Genomic DNA, 19594 nt, shown 5'->3' on the forward strand with positions numbered 1-19594 from the left:
ACTCAGAGATGCCCAGAGGAGAATAGAGAATAAAAAGCCAGCAGAAAGTCTGAATATCAACAATTCTATAATGGAAAAGGTATAAATAGCCTTTTTTAAAATTCTTACTCCTTGGCCATGTGGTACAGTGGATAGAGCACCAGCCCTGAATTCAGGAGGATTTGAATTCAAATTCAGCCTCAGGTATTTGACACTTACTAGCTTTGTGACCTTAGGCAAGTCACAATCCTGATTGTCTCATATTCAGGTCCATCTCCAGTTGCCCTGATTCATATCTGGACCCAGACGGCTCTGGAAGAGAAAGTGGCAAGGCATAGAAACCCCTCCCTAAAATCCAGTTTACATGCATGTCATGGCATCACCTCCCAAATGTCATGCTCTTCTTCAGAATGAAGGACAGACATCAGCATCCTCTTCCTCCTCCTCCTCATCATCATATTATAGTATGTATTTTTACTCATGTTTTCTGGCCAAATGTTCTCTTCTTATGGACCTTTAATCCTAGTTTTATGTTAACTTGTGTCAGAATGTATTCCACATAGGCATTTTATTAAGTGTCTTTTATTTGGTACTAATATGTCCTCTAGCTGACTGGTAAAAGTAAGCCAAAAATACCCCAAACCTGATGTGACACAGCTCAACAACTGAAATGATTAGTTTCAAAGAATAGTTTTGGTTTTGATGCCAAATTGCAGAATCACTAGTGAAGTATCCTGGAGATCTGGGCTTAGTACTATGCTGCATAACATTTTATCAATGACTGTGTGCACTAATAGAATGTATGCTTATCATATTTGCAAGTGATATAAATCTGGGAATAATAGCTATCACACTAGAATACTGATTAATATTGACTGAAGTCAATATCCTAAAAAATCTCGACAGGCTAATACACTGAACTCAATCTAATATGATGAAATGTGATAGAAATCAATGGAAATGTTTTACAAATGGGTTCAAAAAGTCAACTTCAAAAGTTCATAATTGGGACTGCATGTCTAGAAATCAATTTGTCTGACAAGGTTCTAGAAATTCAGTGAACTGCAAGCTCAGTAATAGTTAATAGTGTGGTATGGTAGCTAAGAAAGTGACTATTGTCTTAGGAAATTTTAAGAGAGGACTATGACTTTGGTCATTCACACATAATCTATCCTAGTCAGACAACATCTAGGATACTGTTTTCAGTTTTGGACACTACACTTTAAGCAGGACATTGATAAACTGGAAAGCATGCAAAGAAGGGTTATCAGGATCATAAAGTTCTACAAGATCATCTTATATAAGACTCAGTAGAAGGAACTAGGGTTTAGAGAAGACATTAATTCAGGAAGATACAATAGCTATCATTAAGCATTTTATTATAAATGGAAACTGGAATAGACTCTACTTTTCCCCCAGAGAGTAAATATAGGAGTAACTCATAGAAAGTAAAAAGAGACAGATTTAAGCTTATTATACTAAGTCATATTATTTATCTATATCTATATAGATATAGATAGATATTAAACACTTACCATGTGACAGACATTGTGTTAGGTGAGAAGGATACAAAGGTAAAAATAAAACAATATCTGTCTTCATGGAGCTTATTCTATAAGGAGGAAAACTTTCAAACAGTTTTAAAAATCCCAAAATGAAATGAGCTGTTTTGGGAGGTAGAAAAAGCATCAAAATTGTCCCATATGGTCCCCTTCTAGGATGTCCTCAAAGAATATCAAAATTTGGTTACTTTTTTAGATCTCCATTAAAGGAAAAAAAACCCTCAGCTCTGAGACAAGTGTTCAAATGAATAAGGACAGGTTTCTCAATCCAACAGAATAAATATCAAGACTGAAATGCCTGAGCCTATGAAAATTTCATATATCCCAACCACCTTCTCTGTTTTCTCCAGGGATGTCTAGATTTATTAAGCCATCCTAAGCAGGGCCCTCTGACAATAAAAAGAGAACTTAAGAGTTGCTGGAGAGGTACATAGTCCTCTTTGCCTTTGGTGGGCTTTCATTTCCCAGGAAACTATATAGACCAACTAATTTATAGTACTATCCCTAGATAGGGCATCCTATTAAGTAGGAAGCACTCGAGTTAAGAGAGTCAAGTAATCTTCTCCTGTGTTGAGTTCTACCTTTCTCAGAAATTTATATATGTACTACAAAATTTTAGCACCATTCTATATACCATAATAAAAAGTTAAATATCCAGGTTTCTAGAAAATCAACTTTTCCCCACTGGTTGAGTCAGTGCAGTGCCTATAACTCAACTAATGAAAAACAAGGTCTGTTGTTACTGTTCCTTCTTTCTTCTTCTTTTCTTTCTTCTTTTTTTCTATTCTTCCATCTCTCTTCTTTTCCTTCTTTTCTTCTTTCTTCTTTTCTTCTTCTTTTCTGCCTTCTTCTTTCTTTTCTTCTTCTTTTTCTTCTTTCTACTCCTCCCACTCCTCTTCCTTTTCTTCCTTCTTATCCTTCTAATTCTTCTTCTTTGATAGTTTTATACTTTATTGTTCTTTCTGGGTTCTGAAGTGCTTGAACCAGATCCTTTTCTCAGAATATGAACTCCTCTATCCCTTTAGTGATACCATTCCAGTGCTGCCTACTGATGTTCCTAGCTTTACCACTGTCTGCATCTTTTGCTGTCCTTGGAGTTTCATGGTAGTACAGATCTTCCTTCAAGAAATCATCTGTTTGTTTGCTTGTTTTTTTTTTCCAATAGGTCTCTCTTCCATCTCTTTCATTCCAGAATACCAGCCCCTGAAATTCATATGTATAGCTTCCATTTAAAGGTCAAGGGTATGGATCATGCACAAATCATGAACTTCATTGTCAATTTCATATTTAGTATTAATACCATTTAGTATTAATGTGTTAGTATTAATATTTAGTATTAATGTATTAGTATACAATTTAGAATTAATGGGCAATAAGGCCCCCGGACAGAGCAAGTTCAAAAAAAAATTTGACCTTTTCTATGGAATTTCTTATGTTTGCAGGACACAATAGATAAAGGTCATTAACTGGAGTCCATAGACTGCCAAGGATGGGGGTGGGGAGCTATGAGTAGATTTCAATGATCTATGAACTTGAATGGGAAGAAAAAATTACATCTTTATTTTCACTAACCTCTCACTGTAATTTAGCATTTCATTCAATTATTTAAAAATATTTCCAAAGACTTACTAAACTACCTAAGAAAAATGAATAAGAAACCCTACATTCGATGAATGAGGGGTCCTTCCTAGAACATACCAAGGCACCCTTATGACAATAAGAAGACTAGAGCTGTTCCTTCTAATTTCCTCAGTCCCTGCAGAAACAAGCAGATCCTTTCTCTATGGGTCCTAGGTCTAGTCCTCAGTTGTCTATCAAAACTTCCACTCACAGTTATACTAACTTCATTTTAATAGCTTCTCAGAATTTTGTACAGTATATATCAAGCATCTTTAATTCAGGACACCACCAGCACCACCACTACTACCCATATGCCTGGACAAATTGTCTTAGCAGCTGTTCCCCACTTCTATGCCCTTTCTAGATGTCTCACCTCTGCTCAGTTAATGTAATCATTGTCTGGCTGCCCCATGTAGCTTGAGGATCTACATCAATCATCCCATCTCCTCACTGGTTTCCTTATGCTTACTGAACCCCTGTTGCCCAGTAAATTCCTCCTTTTTGCTTTACTTTCTCCACCCAAATTCTCATCCACTATACTATCATCATTTATTTTAACCTCTCTTTTAATATTTTTCTTTTTCTTTATTTTCTTTTTCTTAATCTCTTTCTATGCTAAGCTAAGTCAACTCAATATAATAGAAACATTAATAGATTTGGAGTCCAAAGACCTGGGTTTGAATCCCCTCCCTTTTACCTATAATTGTTTGACCTTAAACATGTTATTTAAATTTTATATATTTCAGGAACTTTACATGTAAAATGAGAAGATTTGGTTAGATAATCTCTAAGGTCTCTCCCAGTTCTAAATCCTATGACTCTTTTTATGCTTCTATCCCCTCTCCCTTTAATTTCAAAGTGACTCCTAATAAATCCATGTTTCTTAGCATCATTTTCTTTTCAGTACCAACAACTGCATATAACATATCACTTTTATATCTTAAAACTTTGTAAGTTGTAAACACTTGTTAGCAAATAATTCAATTCAATGCAAGAAGTCTTTGAGGGGAACATTTTTTTCAAGGGAAACAGGGTTCTTACAATTGCAAATTCAGAGTTTAGTGAGAAAAACTAATCATACTAGAAAAATAAGAATACACAGAATACTAGAATACACAGAAGATGATGGTACTTGAGCTAAGGACCAAAGAAAGAGAAGGACTCTATGAAGTAAGGAGGGATTGCATTCTAGACATGGGCGACAGTACAAAAGCAAAGAAATAGAGATAGAATATTGTATGTGAAGGACAAAGAGAAGTTAGTCTGAGTGAATAATAATAGCCAATATTTATAAAGCACTTTAACATTTGCAGAGTGCTTTACATATATTCATCCATTTGAACTACACAAAAACCCTGGAAAGTAATTACTATTATTATTCCAAATTTGCAGATGAAGAAACTGGAATTGAGAGAAGTTATAGAGTTAGTAACTGAGTCAGATTTTGAAATCAGATCTTCCTGACTTCCAGTCACTCCCTTTACCATTTAATTACCTTAACCACAGTATGTAGGATAGAAAGTGATGTCCAATGGAGCTGAAAAGATGGGTTAGAGTCAGGTTCTATATAGGATTTTAAAAGGTAAATAGAGGTCATATTTTAACCTAGAGCCAACCACTAGAGTGGTTGAGTAGATGAGTGACATGAGCAAATCTACAGTGACTTGGATAGTAATGTGTAGGATGGATTGAAATGTTGAAATAACTCATCAACTGGAGAAATGGCTGAACAAGTTGTAATATTTGATTGTGATGGTATACTACTGTGCTACAAGAAATAATGAATGTGTTGATTTTAGAAAAATATGAATAGACTTGTACAAAATAATGAAGAGCAAAATGAACAGAACACAGAGAGCATTGTATACTCCTTGCATAACAGCAATATTGTGTTAAGAACAACTTTAAATGATGAAGTCATTTTAATTATTATAAATACCCCAACTAAATATCAAGAACATATGAAGTAAGATGCTATCTTCATCCAAAGAAAGAAGTGATAAAAAGAAATATAGAGAGAAACACACACACACACACACAGACAGACACACACCTATCTATCTGGGTCTAATGGTAGCCATCTCAAGGGTAGGAGTGGGGATAAGGGGAAGGGAGGAGAGAAATAAAAGGGGGGGAAAAGAAATCCACGTGATAACTTTATTATGTATTTGAAAGAAATAGCAAATTGTACATAATGGATTCAAAGTTCTATGTACAATCATCTTTTTTATTCTATGTTATGAAAATGTTTTATTTCATAAATTTAAAATAAAATAAATAAAATTTAAAATAAAAAAATCTAGTCACGTGGTGAAGAGGGTCTGAATTAGCTACATAAATGAGGAGAAGTTGTATGTGAGAGGTATGTTTTGATATCAGTTTTTTGCCTAAATTAAAGATAACAGTCCTTGGTCTTTGTTCAAACTCCAGTTTTTTTCTTTCTTTGTTTTTTTTGTTTTTTAAATTTATTTTTATTAAAGATATTATTTGAGTTTTACAATTTTCCCCCAATCTTGCTTCCCCCCCACACCAGAAAGCACTCTGTCAGTCTTTACTTTGTTTCCATGTTGTACCTTGATCCAAATTGGGTGTGATGAGAGTGAAATCATATCTTTAAAGAGAAGAGAAGTCCAAGAGGTAACAAGATCAGACAATAAGCTAACTGTTTTTTTTCCTAAATTAAAGGGAATAGTCCTTGCACTTTGTTCAAACTCCACAGCTCCTTATCTGGATACAGATGGTACTCTCCTTTGCAGACAGCCCAAAATTGTTCCTGATTGTTGCACTGATGGAATGAGTGAGTCCTTCAAGGTTGAACATCACTCCCATGTTGCTGTTAGGGTGTACAGTGTTTTTCTGTTTCTGCTCATCTCACTCAGCATCAGTTCATGCAAATTCCTCCATTCTGCCCTGAAATCCTGTCCCTCCTGGTTTCTAATAGAACAATAGTGTTCCATGACATACATATACCACAGTTTGCTAAGCCATTCCCCAATTGAAGGATATTTACTGGATTTCCAATTCTTTGCCACCACAAACTGGGCTGCTATAAATATTTTTGTACAAGTAATGTTTTTACCCTTTTTCCTCATCTCTTCAGGGTATAGACCCAGTAGTGGTATTGCTGGGTCAAAGGGTATGCACATTTTTGTTGCCCTTTGGGCATAGTTCCAAATAGCTCTCCAGAAGGGTTGGATGAGTTCACAGCTCCATCAACAGTGTAATAGTGTCCCAGATTTCCCAAAACCCTTCCAACAATGATCATTATCCTTCCTGGTCATACTGACCAATCTGAGAGGTGTGAGGTGGTACCTCAGAGAAGCTTTAATTTGCATTTCTCTAATAATTAATGATTTAGAGTATTTGTTCATATGGCTATGGATTACTTTCATCTCCTCATCTGTAAATTGCCTTTGCATATCCTTTGACCATTTGTCAATTGGGGAATGGCTTTTTGTTTTAAAAATATGACTCAGTTCTCTGTATATTTTAGAAATGAGTCCTTTGTCAGAATTATTAGTTGTAAAGATCGTTTCCCAATTTACTACATTTCTTTTGATCTTGGTTACATTGGTTTTATCTGTGCAAAAGCTTTTTAATTTAATGTAATTAAAATCATCTAATTGGTTTTTGGTGATGTTCTCCAATTCTTCCTTAGTCATAAACTGTTCCCCTTTCCATAGATCTGACAGGTAGACAAGTCCTTGATCTTCTAATTTGCTTATAGTATTGTTTTTTATGTCTATGTCCTGTAACCATTTGGAACTTATCTTGGTAAAGGGTGTGAAGTGTTGGTCTAATCTAAGTTTCTTCCATACTAACTTCCAATTTTCCCAGCAATTTTTATCAAAGAGGAGTTTTTATCCCAATGGCCAGACTCTTTGGTTTATCAAACAGCAGATTACTATAGTCATCTCCTGCTTTTACACCTAGTCTATTCCACTGGTCCACCACTCTATTTCTTAGCCAATACCAAACAGTTTTGGTGACTGCTGCTTTATAATATAATTTTAGATCGGGTAGTGCTAAGCCACCTTCTTTTGCACTTTTTTTCATTAAGCTCCTCGCAATTCTTGACTTTTTATTTCTCCATATGAATATACTTACAATTTTTTCTAACTCATTAAAGTAATTTTTTTGGAATTTTGATTGGTAGGGTACTAAACAGTTTAGTTTTGGTAGAATTGTCATTTTAATCATATTAGCTCTAACTATCCATGAGCAGTTGATATTTGCCCAGTTCTTTAAATCTAATTTAATTTGTGTGAGAAGTGTTTTATAATTGTTTTCAAAAAGATTCTGAGTCTGTCTTGGCAAATAGACTCCCAAATATTTTACATTGTCTGAGGTTACTTTGAATGGGATTTCTCTTTCTAGCTCTTCCTGCTGTTTCTTGCTAGACATATATAGAAAAGTTGAGGATTTATGAGGGTTTATTTTATAACCTGCAACTTTGGTAAGATTGCTAATTGTTTCCAGTAGTTTTTTAGATGATTTCTTGGGATTATCTAGGTATACTATCATGTCATCTGCAAAGAGTGAGAGTTTTGTCTCTTCCTTCCCAATTCTAATTCCTTCAATTTCTTTTTCTTCTCTAATTGCTGATGTTTACATTTCTAATACAATATTGAATAGTAGTGGTGATAATGGGCACCCTTGTTTAACCCCTGATCTTATTGGGAATGCCTCTAGCCTCTCCCCATTAAATATAATGCTTGTTGATGGTTTAAGATAGATACTACTAATTATTTTAAGGAACAGTCCATTTATTCCTACACTCTCTAGTGTTTTTAATAGGAATGGATGCTGTATTTTGTCAAAAGCTTTTTCAGCATCTATTGATATGATCATATGATTTCTGATAGGTTTGTTGTTGATATAATTGAGTATACTAACAGTTTTCCTAATATTGAACCAACCCTGCATTCATGGAATAAATCCTACTTGATTATAATGTATTATCCTAGTTATGACTTGTTGTAATCATTTTGCTAAGATTTTATTTAGGATTTTTGCATGTATATTCATCAGGGAAATAGGTCTATAATTTTCTTTCTCTGTTTTAACTCTTCCTGGTTTAGGCAAAAGTACCATATTGGTTTCATAGAAAGAATTAGGCAGAGTTGCATCTTTCCCTATTTTTCCAAAGAGTTTATATAGGAGTGGAACCAATTGTTCCTTAAATGTTTGGTAGAATTCACTTGTGAATCCATCAGGCCCTGGAGATTTTTTTTTTAGGGAGTTCAGTAATGGCTTGTTGAATTTCTTTTTCTGAGATAGGGTTGTTTAGGTATTTAATCTCTTCTTCATTTAACCTGGGCAACTTATATTTTTGTAAATATTCATCCATTTCACTTAGATTATCAAATTTATTCACATAGAGTTGGGCAAAATAATTTTGAATTATTACTTTAATTTCCTCTTCATTGGTGGTGAGTTCACCTTTTTCATTTATGATACTAGCAATTTGGTTTTCTTCTTTTTTTAATCAAATTGACCAGAGGTTTATCAATTTTATTGTTTTTTTCATAATACCAACTTTTGGGTTTACTAATTAATTCAATAGTTTTTTTGCTTTCAATTTTATTAATTTCTCCTTTAATTTTTAGAATTTCGAATTTGGTATTTGATTGGGGATTTTTGATTTGTTCTTTCTCTAATTTTTTTAGTTGCATGTTTAGTTCATTGATTTCATCTTTCTCCTATTTATTCATATAAGCATTTAGAGCTATAATATATCCCCTGAGAGTCGCTTTGAATGAATCCCATAGGTTTTGGTATGTTGTTTCATTATTATCATTATCTAGGATAAAATGATTAATTCTTTCTATAATTTGTTTTTTGGTCCACTCATTTTTTTAAATGAGGTTATTCAGTTTCCAATTTGTTCTGGGTCTATATCTCCTTGGCCCAGTATTGCATGTGACTTTTATCGCATTGTGATCTGAGAAAGATGTATTCACTATTTCTGCCTTTCTGTAGTTGATCATTAGGTTTTTATGTCTTAGTACATGGTCAACTTTTGTATAAGTTCCATGTACTACAGAGAAAAAAAGGTATATTCCTTTCTATCCCCATTCAATTTCCTCCATAAGTCTACCATATATAATGTTTCTAACAATCTGTTTACCTCTCTAATTTCTTTCTTGTTTGTTTTATGATTCAATTTATCTAGATCTGATAGTGGGAGGTTGAGGTCTTCCACTGGTAGAGTTTTGCTGTCTATGTCTTCCTGTAGTTCTTTCAGCTTCTCCTCTAAGAATTTGAGTGCTGTCCTACTGGGTACATATATATTCAATATTGAAATGACTTTATTGTCTATGGTACCTTTTAGGAGGATAAAGTTTCCTTCTTTATCTCTTTTAATGCTATCTATTTTTGCTGCTGCTTTGTCTGAGATAAGGATTGCTACCCCTGCTTTTTTTACTTCAGTTGAAGCAAAAAATATTTTGCTCCAACCTTTTACCTTTACTCTATATGTATCTCTCTGCATCAAATGAGTTTCTTGTAAGCAGCATTTTGTAGGATTCTGGTTTTTAATCCACTCTGCTATTTGCTTATGTTTTAAGGAAGAGTTCATCCCATTCACATTCAAGGTTATGATTACTAATTCATTATTGCCCTCTGTGCTATCTTCCCTCTGTTTGTATTTTTCCCCCTTTTATCCATATTCCCCAGTCTTTTGTTTCTGAAAACCACCCCCCTTCAGTGTGTTTGCCCTCCTATAACACACCCTCCCCTTTCTTTTCCCTTTCCCTTTCCCTTTTTCCCTTTAATCTTCCCTTCCTTTTGTTATTTCCCCTTATTTCCCCCACTCCCCTTCCCTTTCTCCATCCTCCCCTCCCCTTTTTGCCCTTTTTGATACTTGAAAGGTTAGATGTTTTATAAGTTAGCTGAGTATGTGTAGGTTGACTTTAAGCCAAGTCTGATGAGAAGAAGATTCAGGTGTTTCTCCTCTGCTCCCTTCTTCTCCACTAGTACCATAGGTTTTCTGTACCTCTTAGTGTAATGAGATTTACCCCATTCAATCCCCTCCCTCCTCCCGTCTCTTTCCTGTCCCCCTTTTCAGGGAGGTAGTGTTTTTTTTAGATCATTCTATCTAAGTCATAGAAAATTATAAGTGCCTGTCCCTTCTAGTTCTGTATATTCTATTGAATAGAGTCAAAATTCCTGAGAGTTATTAGAGTCTTTCTCCCCAGTGGGGTTAAAGCCAGTTACATCCCATTAGATCGTAGTCTCATGGATAGGTCATGAATGCCCATCATTTCTGGCTAGGTGTATTCTCTCTGTTAGAGTTACATTTCTCAAGGTTTATGAGAATCTTTTTCCCCCATGCTGGGATATAGCCAGTTTCAACTTACTGGATAGCAGTTTTTTTTTCCTTTTACTGCCCCCCCCTTTTTTTTTACCTTTTCATGTGTCTCTTGAACCTCCTGTTTGTTGTCCAAATTTTCTGTTTAGCTCTGGTCTTTTCATCACAAATTTTGGAATTCTTCCATTTCATTAAATGTCCATCTTTTTCCCTGGAAGAAAAGGCTCAGCTTTGCAGGAAAGTACATTCTTGGCTGCATTCCAAGCTCCTGTGCTCTTCGAAATATCTCGTTCCAGGCCCTTCATTTCCTTAAAGTTGATGCAGGCAGGTCCTGCGTGATCCTTACTGTGGCTCCTTGATATTTAAATTGTTTCTTTCTGGCTACTTGCAGGATTTTCTCTTTTATCTGATAGTTCTGGAGTTTGGCCACAACATTCCTTGGTGTTTTCATTTTAGGATCTTTTTCTGGTGGAGATTGATGTACTCTTTCAATAACTACTTTGCCCTCCGATTCCATGATATCAGGGCAGTTTTCTATCACTAGATCCTGTAATATTAAGTCCAGGCTTTTTTTCTCTTCAATGTTTTCAGGAAGTCTTATAATTTTCAGGTTGCCCCTCCTTGATCTATTCTCAAGGTCAGTGGTTTTGTTGATGAGGTATTTTACATTTGCTTCTATTTTTTCTATTTTTTGAATTTGTTTAACTGACTCTTGCTGTATCATGGAGTCATTAGTTTCTGTAGACTCCATTATTTTGGGGGGGAAGGAGTTTTCTTCATTAACCTTTTACAACTCTTTTTCCAATTGGTCAATTCTACTTTTGAAAGAGCTTTCCATTTGACCAATTGAGGTTTTGAGAGAATTAATTTCTTTTTGCATTTGCTCATTTGAGGATCTGAGAGAATTATTCTCATTTTGTAATTGTCTAATTGATGATCTGAGAGATTTATTCTCCTTTTGTGTTTGTCCAATTGTACTTTCTAAGGTTTTTTTTTCTTGTTGCAAGGTATTAATTGTCTCTCCCAAATTTTTAAGCTCCTTCCTTCTTTCTTCAAGGAAGACTTTCTGTGCTGGAGACCAGATTGTATTCTCCTCAGAGGTTCCAGGTCTCTCTGAGTTGGGGTCTTTCCCTTCCAGGAATTTTTCTATGGATCCACCTTTTTGCTGACCCTTCTTCATTATGCTAAGACCTTGAGTTGGTGGGGAGCTGGTTCACCTGGGCTTGGGATCACTAAAGTCTTTACTCACTGAGTGCAGGTTCTCTGGCTGGCCAGTAGGAGGTGCTGGTTGTCCTCTCTGGAGTGTCTGTGACCTTGGTTGAGAGGCCTTCTCCCTTTGCCTGAAGGGAGGAGTTTGAGCTATTGAATTCTTTTGCCTTCAATCAATGGTGGGCTTTGCCCTGGCCTGAGGTCATTCTTCAGCTGGGCTGGTTCTTCTGCTCACACACCTGGGCCTGAGGCAGAAGTAGTTTGCATTTGTTTGTTTGGGAAGAGGCCTCTGTGCAATGGCAGTGTGGACTCAGAGTTTCTCAGACCCAAGGAGCCTAGGGATGGTGTCCGCAGCTCTCCTGCACCAGAACTCTCCCCCCAGCCTGGTCCCCAAGCTCCAGGGGGACAGCACCAACACCAGCGCCTCTGCTTCCCCCTGGACCCAAGCTCTTTTAGTCCAGCCCCACCACTGATCCAGCAGGTCTGGCTCTCTGGCCCTCAGACTGCCGGTTCCAATTCAGCTGTTAATCTGGCTGATCCAGGGCTGATCCTCCCTCTGAGCCCAGACTCAGATGCCGAATTCCGCCAAAGCTGCTGTGGGAGACAAATCCTGAGGTCGATGTTCTTTCACCTGGCTTTTTTCTTTCTGGGTTTTGTGGGTCATATTTCTTTTAAGAGGTTCGTTTCATGTGATAGATGGGGAAGAGATCAGGAGACTTTAGAACTGTGCCTGTCTTCTCTCCGCCATCTTGGCCGGAAGTCCAAACTCCAGTTTTTTGTCTGGATACAGATGGTATTCTCCATCACAGACAGCCACAAATTGTCCCTTATTGTTGCACTGATGGAATGAGCAAGTCCATGTGAGAGGTGTTTTGAAGATACAAATAGACCAGAGAAGGTCCCAAACCTGACTGCAACAAAAGTGTGGGAGATGAGAAGATTTAGGAAGAAAGATGATAAATTCAATTTGGGCATGTTCATTTTGAGATATCTTTGAAACATCCATGTTGAAATGTCCATTGAATGCTTAGTAATATAAGACTAAAGCTTAAGAGAGTGACTAGATCTAGATCTATCTCTATGAAATCACAGGTTCAATCCCTGTCCCACGGGACAGGGTAGAAAAAATAAAGAGTCCCCAAATATTTCAGGGCAAAATTGAGAAAAAGAATCCTGATCCCTCCAAAGCCCACCAATAGACTAGAATTTAATATATGGTGTTTCATTTAATCTAAAGGTCCTACATGGATGGCATCAATCAGAGAATATCCAAATGTGAGAAGAATACAATGATGTAAGATCCTTCAAGGCTTGTGACTTGTGTCACTTTTGTCTTCGTGTCTTACAATACCTGATGCCTACTGAATATTTGTTGTCCTCTCTTCTTTGTAATTTAGGTACACAGGAGTTGCTGGGGGTAAAGAATTGAGAGAATGAGTTAGTGCAGTGGGTAGAGAGATGAATCTGAAGTCAAGGAATACCTGCTTTCAAATCTGAACTCAGATTCTTACTAGCTGTGTGACTAGTAGAACTTATTAACCTCTATCTGCCTCACTTTCTTTATATATAAACTACCGATAACAATAGTACTTAACTCATATTTCTCTTTGTGAGGATCCAGTGAGATAATATGAATAAAGTACTTTGCAAAATTTAAAACACTAAATAAATTCTTGCTATTGTTATAGATAGAGGAATATGACTATGGAACAATCTTAGTTAACATGTTAACTTTGCTGAACTGATTTTTTTGTCTTTTTTATTCTTTGTTACAAAAGTTGGGAGTTGGGATAGAAATTTAGGGCATTCTTGATGAGGGTATTAGTAGGGCACAATCCATCAATACTTAAGTATTGATTAGGTAAATACTATGTCTCTGGCACTATGCCAGGTGCTAGCTATACAAAGATAAAAATAAACAGTCCATTCTCTCAAAGACCTTATATTCAACTAGGTAATACAATATGGATATAAAAATACCTATATATAGCTACATCCATATCAAGAGAGACAGACAGACAAAGAGGGAGAGGAGAGATATAGAGAAAGAGAGTCAGACAGGGGAGGGAAGGGAGGGAGGGAGGGAGAGAGAGGGAAGGAGAGAGGAAGAGAAGAGAGAAAGAAAGAAAGAAAGAAAGAAAGAAAGAAAGAAAGAAAGAAAGAAAGAAAGAAAGAAAGAAAGAAAGAAAGAAAGGAAGTAAGGAAGGAAAGAAGGAAGGAAGGAAGGAAGGAAGGAAGGAAGGAAGGAAGGAAGGAAGGAAGGAAGGAAGGAAGGAGAAAAAGAGGAAGAAAATGAGAGAGAGAGGTAAAAAGAGAAAGGGGGAAAGAGAAAGAAAGAGGGAGAAAGAGTGAGTGGGAGAAAGTGAGGAAGAGGGGGAGAGAGACAGAGAGAGAGCAGAGAAAAAAAGAAAGGGGGGAAGAATCAGGAAAGGATTTATTTAGAGGGTATACCTTGAGTGAAGTTTTGAAGAAAACAAAGAATTCTAAGAGGTGGAGGTGAAATGGGCACACATTTCATGCATGAAGCTCAGACAACAAAAAGGCCCTGAAATATATGATAGATGTGCCATGTTTGAAAAACTAAAAAAGTCAGCTTGGATTATATAAAGGGAAGTAAGAAAGGAAGAAAAAAATTTATTATGTGACTACTATGTGCTAAGCACTATGCTAAGAGCTTTACAAATACTTCTTTCCATCCTCACAGTAACCTTGCAAAGTAGGTAGTATCATTGCTATTTTACAATTGAGGAAACTGAGGCAGAAAAAAGTTAGGCATCTTGGCAACAGTCACATAGCTAGTAGATATATGAGATCAAATTTAAGCTCATCTTCCTGACTTCAGGCTTAACATTCTCTCTGCTGTTCCACCTTTATATATTGAGGCTTTGGGGTTTTTTGAATAAGGAATAATGGATAGACTTGAATTTTAAGAAACTCACTTTGTTGGTTATGTGAGGAATAGTTTAGAGAAGGAGGAAGGAGACTAATTAGTAAATTCTAAGGTAGAGGTGATGAGAACCTTAAATACGCTGATGTCCATATGAGTAGAGATAAGGGAATGGGTTAGAGATATATTGTGGAGGTATAAATAGCAAAATTTGATCACTGATTGATTGTCTCTATAAGAGAAGGGAGAGTATGAAGTCAAGGGAAATTTTAATGTTGTACATATTGTTGACTGGAAGGATAGTGGTGTCCTCAATAAACTAAGGAAATTTGGAAGGGGGATGTGCTTGGAAGAAAATGTAATGAATTTTGTTTTCAACTTGAGGAAACTAGAAAACATAATATTTAGTAGGCAGTAAGTGGAGATCAGGAGGATGGGAAATGCAAAAAAGAATCAAATAGGGATATAAGGACTCAGCCAAAATTAGATAGGAGGCAGCTAGCAGTTAAGTGAATAGAGGGTTGCTCCTGGAGTCAGGAAGACCTGAGTTCGAATCTAGTCTCAGCTTCTCACTACTTGTGACCCTGAGCAAGTCATGTAACCTCTACTTGCCTCAATCTACTAAAAAAAGCAAATCATTCCAGTATCTTTGCCAAGAAAACTCTATACAGGGTCACTAAGATTCAGATATAATGAAACAACTAGACTAAACAGCTAAACTAAGCAACAAGAGAGTAAATAACAGAAATTTTTATCAAACAGTTCAGTTTTGTGACTTCTTCCAACTGTGTTTATCAGCAACTGATAGCTGCAGTGGAGATAGATGATGATTATAATATGATAGCTGGGATTTGGCAAGGAATAAACAATAAGAGATTAAGGGAGAAGGTGGGACAAATAATTTCAGAGCAAAGAGCAGTGTAGAATTGAATAGATTAATTATAATGTTGAGATTGGGAAAGGAGGAAAGTGAGTTTAATATAGATATAATAGCTTAGGGCAATACCTAAAAGAGATTAAAGAAACAGATTTAGAAAGCATACTAGGGAGAAATTTCTCAATAGGATATGAATTTTGTTTGTCTCCATCTTGTTCACAAATTGTGTTTCTGCAATAAGATTAGCATTTGGTGATATAGCTTGGCATATAGGGGTTTTTCCCCCACCCATCTGCATTCTTTTCAGTTTTCTTTTGCATTCTGTCTTCCTTTATTAGATTATAAATTCCTTGAGGGTGGGGAGTATCATTTTTATAATTGGATCACCAACACTATTATAGTGCCTAACATATAACATATATTTAAAAAGTGATTGATTGAGCTGCTCCTTCCTGAACTCCATCCTGCCCCTGTCATCATGAGTGAAAGACCATGAATTGAAGGAACACAATGGACACATCAGAGGTATTGACTGGGCTCCCAAGAGTGATCGAATTATAACATGTGGTACAGAGTATAATGCCTATATCTGAAGTCAAAAAGATGGCATCTGGAATTCAACCCAGGTGATCCTGTGGATTAATCATGCAGTCACCTTTGTTAAATGTTCTCCTCTAGAAAATAAATTTGCTGTAGGTAGCAGAGCTTGACTGATTCCCATGTACTACTTTGAGTCTCAAAATGACTTTTGGTTGAGCAAACACATAAAAAAGTCAATTCATTTTACTGTCCTTAGTTTGGATTGGCACCCCAACAATGTTTTGCTGGCTACTGGATTTTGTAATTTCAAATGCAGAGTTTTTTCTGTCTACATTAAAGAAGTTGATGAAAAGCCAACCAGTGCTTCAAGGGGTTCCAATATAGCTTTTGGTCAATCTGATGCCAAAATTTGGAGGTTGAGTCCATGAGGTTAAATCAGTTGCCATTGCCTCCAAAAACATGATAATTTCACCACTGAAAACATAACTTTCTCACTCCTGAGGGTGTTGTTTGTCTCTGAGAATAATACAGCGGCTTCTGGCCATGACTACTGTCCAATGTTGTTGAAGTATGACTCCTTCACCTTCATCTCTAAATTAGACATTCCAAACCAGAGCATCCAGCACATCTCTACCATGAAGCACTTCTACAACATGGATTAGACAGCCAGTGTTCTAGATACTCTATACCAAAATAATTGGGCAAGTCACTTAATCCTGTTTGCCTCTTGTCTGGGATCATCTCCAGTAGTGCTGATCCATGTCTGGCCACTGGACTCAGATGATTCTGAAGGAGAAAGTGAGGCAGATGACTTAGCACAGTATCCCCTCACTCAGATCCAATTCATGTGCTTGTCATGGCATCATCTCCCTGATGCCATGTTCTTCTTCAAAAATGAAGAACAAAACATTATTATTATCACCCAAGTGTCTACTTATGAAGTGGAAAAGCAACACTGCCACAAATTTTGCACCCTTGGCATTAATTAGAGCAATGATGACTTGGGATTTCAAGACTTTAGTGTCTTCATTCAGGGGACTACAAATCACATGAAGCTGTATTTTCATTCTCTAGCATGACAGATACTTGACAGAATGCAATTCCTGAATTTGCATGAAGATAGGAAAGGCCCTACCACATGTCAAAACTGAGAAAATATTCCCTTGCAGATGTTTGTTTTTGTTTTTTGATAAAATTGGTGAATGTATTGGGTTCAAAAAAAAACCCAGCAGTGTCTTTTTTGATTGACTCTTTCTTTCATTCTTGACCAAAGCTCTTCTTTAAGTAGTTTTTCATGGTAAGTTGCCACATTAAATTAAAGAGGGATTTTATGTAAATTGTCTGCTATAGAAAAAGTTAATACAGCAAAAAGATAAAAATAAATCAACTATTGACTGACTAGAAATTAGATGTGTCCCCCAAATTACTAATGTAAGCATGACTCAAATTTGGTAAACAACCACTAATAATATATGAGTTTGAAATCTGGTAAACAACTGATAAATATTTGCTAATGATTTTAGGAAACTAAACCTTTGATTGATCCTTTCAGCATAAGCTTAAGCAATCAGTCACCAATCAGAACTTAAGTATAATTTGTAAATATTCTTAAACAGAATCCTAAAAATTCACAGGAAGCCCCCAACCATCAACCAGCCTAGGAGAGACTCTTGCTTTCACACACATGGAAATCCAAGGATCATATGTTCAATTGAGAGAAGTGCTGATTGATGGAGTCTTGTCAGAATGCCACTTGGAAGGGAAACATACAGCCTCCAGCTGGGGAGAGAGGGTACTTTGTTTTGAATACCGATAGGAGATACATTTGCTAGGAGCTTTAGGAATCAGGTAGGTGGTTTCTTCCTAGAGGGGTTGATGTTTTTATTGTTGAATAGTCAATCAATTTTGATTGCATGCATTGATGAATGTTAGTCTTCTAAGTGTATCATCGGTGCTCATTAGCATACATAACTGTAAATTGGTGCATACACAAGATGGGTAAAACATAGGGAGAGATGGGATGAAAGGAGGTTATGGTAGGATAAAGAAATTTTTTAAAAAATTTTATCTTTGAATTGTAATGCTTACAATTAATGATAAAATAAAGGTCTTTCAAAGAAAGACATTCCTATATGTCATAGAGGAAGAATAGATGATGGAAGTTGAGGCGATCAAGGTATTGGGAGAAGAAAATATTTAAAATCAAATTAACATTAATGTTATATATTGATTATATGCAAGTATACATGTATGGTATTTTTTTGGTCTAAAAGCATGAATTGGGATGGAAAGGGAGACTATAAGCCAGATACTAAATCCCTTGAGAAACAGGTAAGAATATCCTGGGAGTCAATAGGAAAATATGTTATCTACCATGATGGAAGAGATTCAGTACAGAATCCAAAGGAAAAAGAAATTGCCTTTGAGAAAATACATCTTTGTGAGTAGTAAAGTATTCCAGATGCTCCTGTTTATTGGTGATATTGTATTGGTTACATCAAACCTCAGAACATTGCAAAGCCTTCTTCCTAGAAGATATCTATAAGCACTCAAAATATTTTGGCTAAACCATACACACAGAAAAAAATGGATGAAGAGGGTCTATTACCCAGATTATAAAATGCTTTGAAATGGACAGCCTATAGACCTTATACATTAGATATCTTAGTAAAGAGTATGGAGGGTCAAGTTAAGTCCCAAGAGTTGAACAGAAGAACAGACTTGATTGCCTGTAGGAAATTATTTTTAAAAGCTTTTTAAATAGTGCTAGTGTTTCCAAGTATGGATTCCTTCCCAGAATTTCTCTGGAAATTGATGTTTTTCTAAATCCCAAAGAAAATTATGAGAATTCTCTTTGGAGAATTAAAAGTTAACAATCAGCAAAGAGACATTATTGGATGAAGAAATCCACAGATATCCAGTTAAAAGCATGAGCAGGAAATGCTGACATGCAGAGTTGAAAGGTTAAGATCAACATTTCTAGGAATGAGGACAGGAGAGAAATAGTCACGATTTAATTAGTCTTGCTTGTAATTGTTGCCATGCTATCAGTGTGTGTTCATGGCCTTGTCTTCTGCTAACAGTGAGTTATTCTTGCAAATAAAAATAAGTATTAATAACTTTATGCAAATAATATTCTTAATACAATTCCCATGAGTGGTGTTCCAAGAAATAACAAGTTTTGGAAGCAAAATAAGTCTGTAAATTGGCAATTTCAACATGTGATTCTATGTAGTATTGGTAACTATGCTAGGAGATATCAACTTTATAATATGCAAATACTTTCCAATAAAGTTTGCTAGTGTTTTCCAGTGTTTGAATATGTGCTATAGACTATAATTCATTGTAAATACTATTATGCTAAATATTAATTTTTAGATAATCATATAATGATTTGATGAGTATGAAAAATGTAGGAATTATTTCAGGGAAGAACAAGATTAGTCAAATTGTTGCCAAATAGGTTTTAAATCATTATAATAAATTTGTTCATAATAAAAATAAATTGTATTTTTTATTATTATATCCTTTTAAATAGAAAACCTCTAGAATCAGACCCACTGATATTATCAATAATTATTTTATAAAACATAAATAAAATGAAATTT

The 19594-nt window shown here is 35.8% G+C and overlaps 1 long non-coding RNA gene and 1 pseudogene across 1 annotated transcript in view; both read left to right on the plus strand.

Annotated features, from left to right (window-relative positions):
- Positions 1 to 305: 305 nt before the first annotated feature.
- LOC141487721 (uncharacterized) overlaps positions 306 to 19594 on the plus strand; it is a 43559-nt gene continuing 24270 nt past the window's right edge. Inside the window, exon 1 of the long non-coding RNA XR_012468497.1 lies at positions 306 to 443. This is a non-coding gene — a long non-coding RNA (uncharacterized LOC141487721). The remainder of the gene's footprint in view (positions 444 to 19594) is intronic.
- LOC141510216 (actin-related protein 2/3 complex subunit 1A-A-like) lies at positions 12927 to 16648 on the plus strand (annotated as a pseudogene).

Source organism: Macrotis lagotis, chromosome 1 (assembly GCF_037893015.1).
Source record: "Macrotis lagotis isolate mMagLag1 chromosome 1, bilby.v1.9.chrom.fasta, whole genome shotgun sequence".
NCBI lineage: Eukaryota > Metazoa > Chordata > Mammalia > Peramelemorphia > Peramelidae > Macrotis > Macrotis lagotis.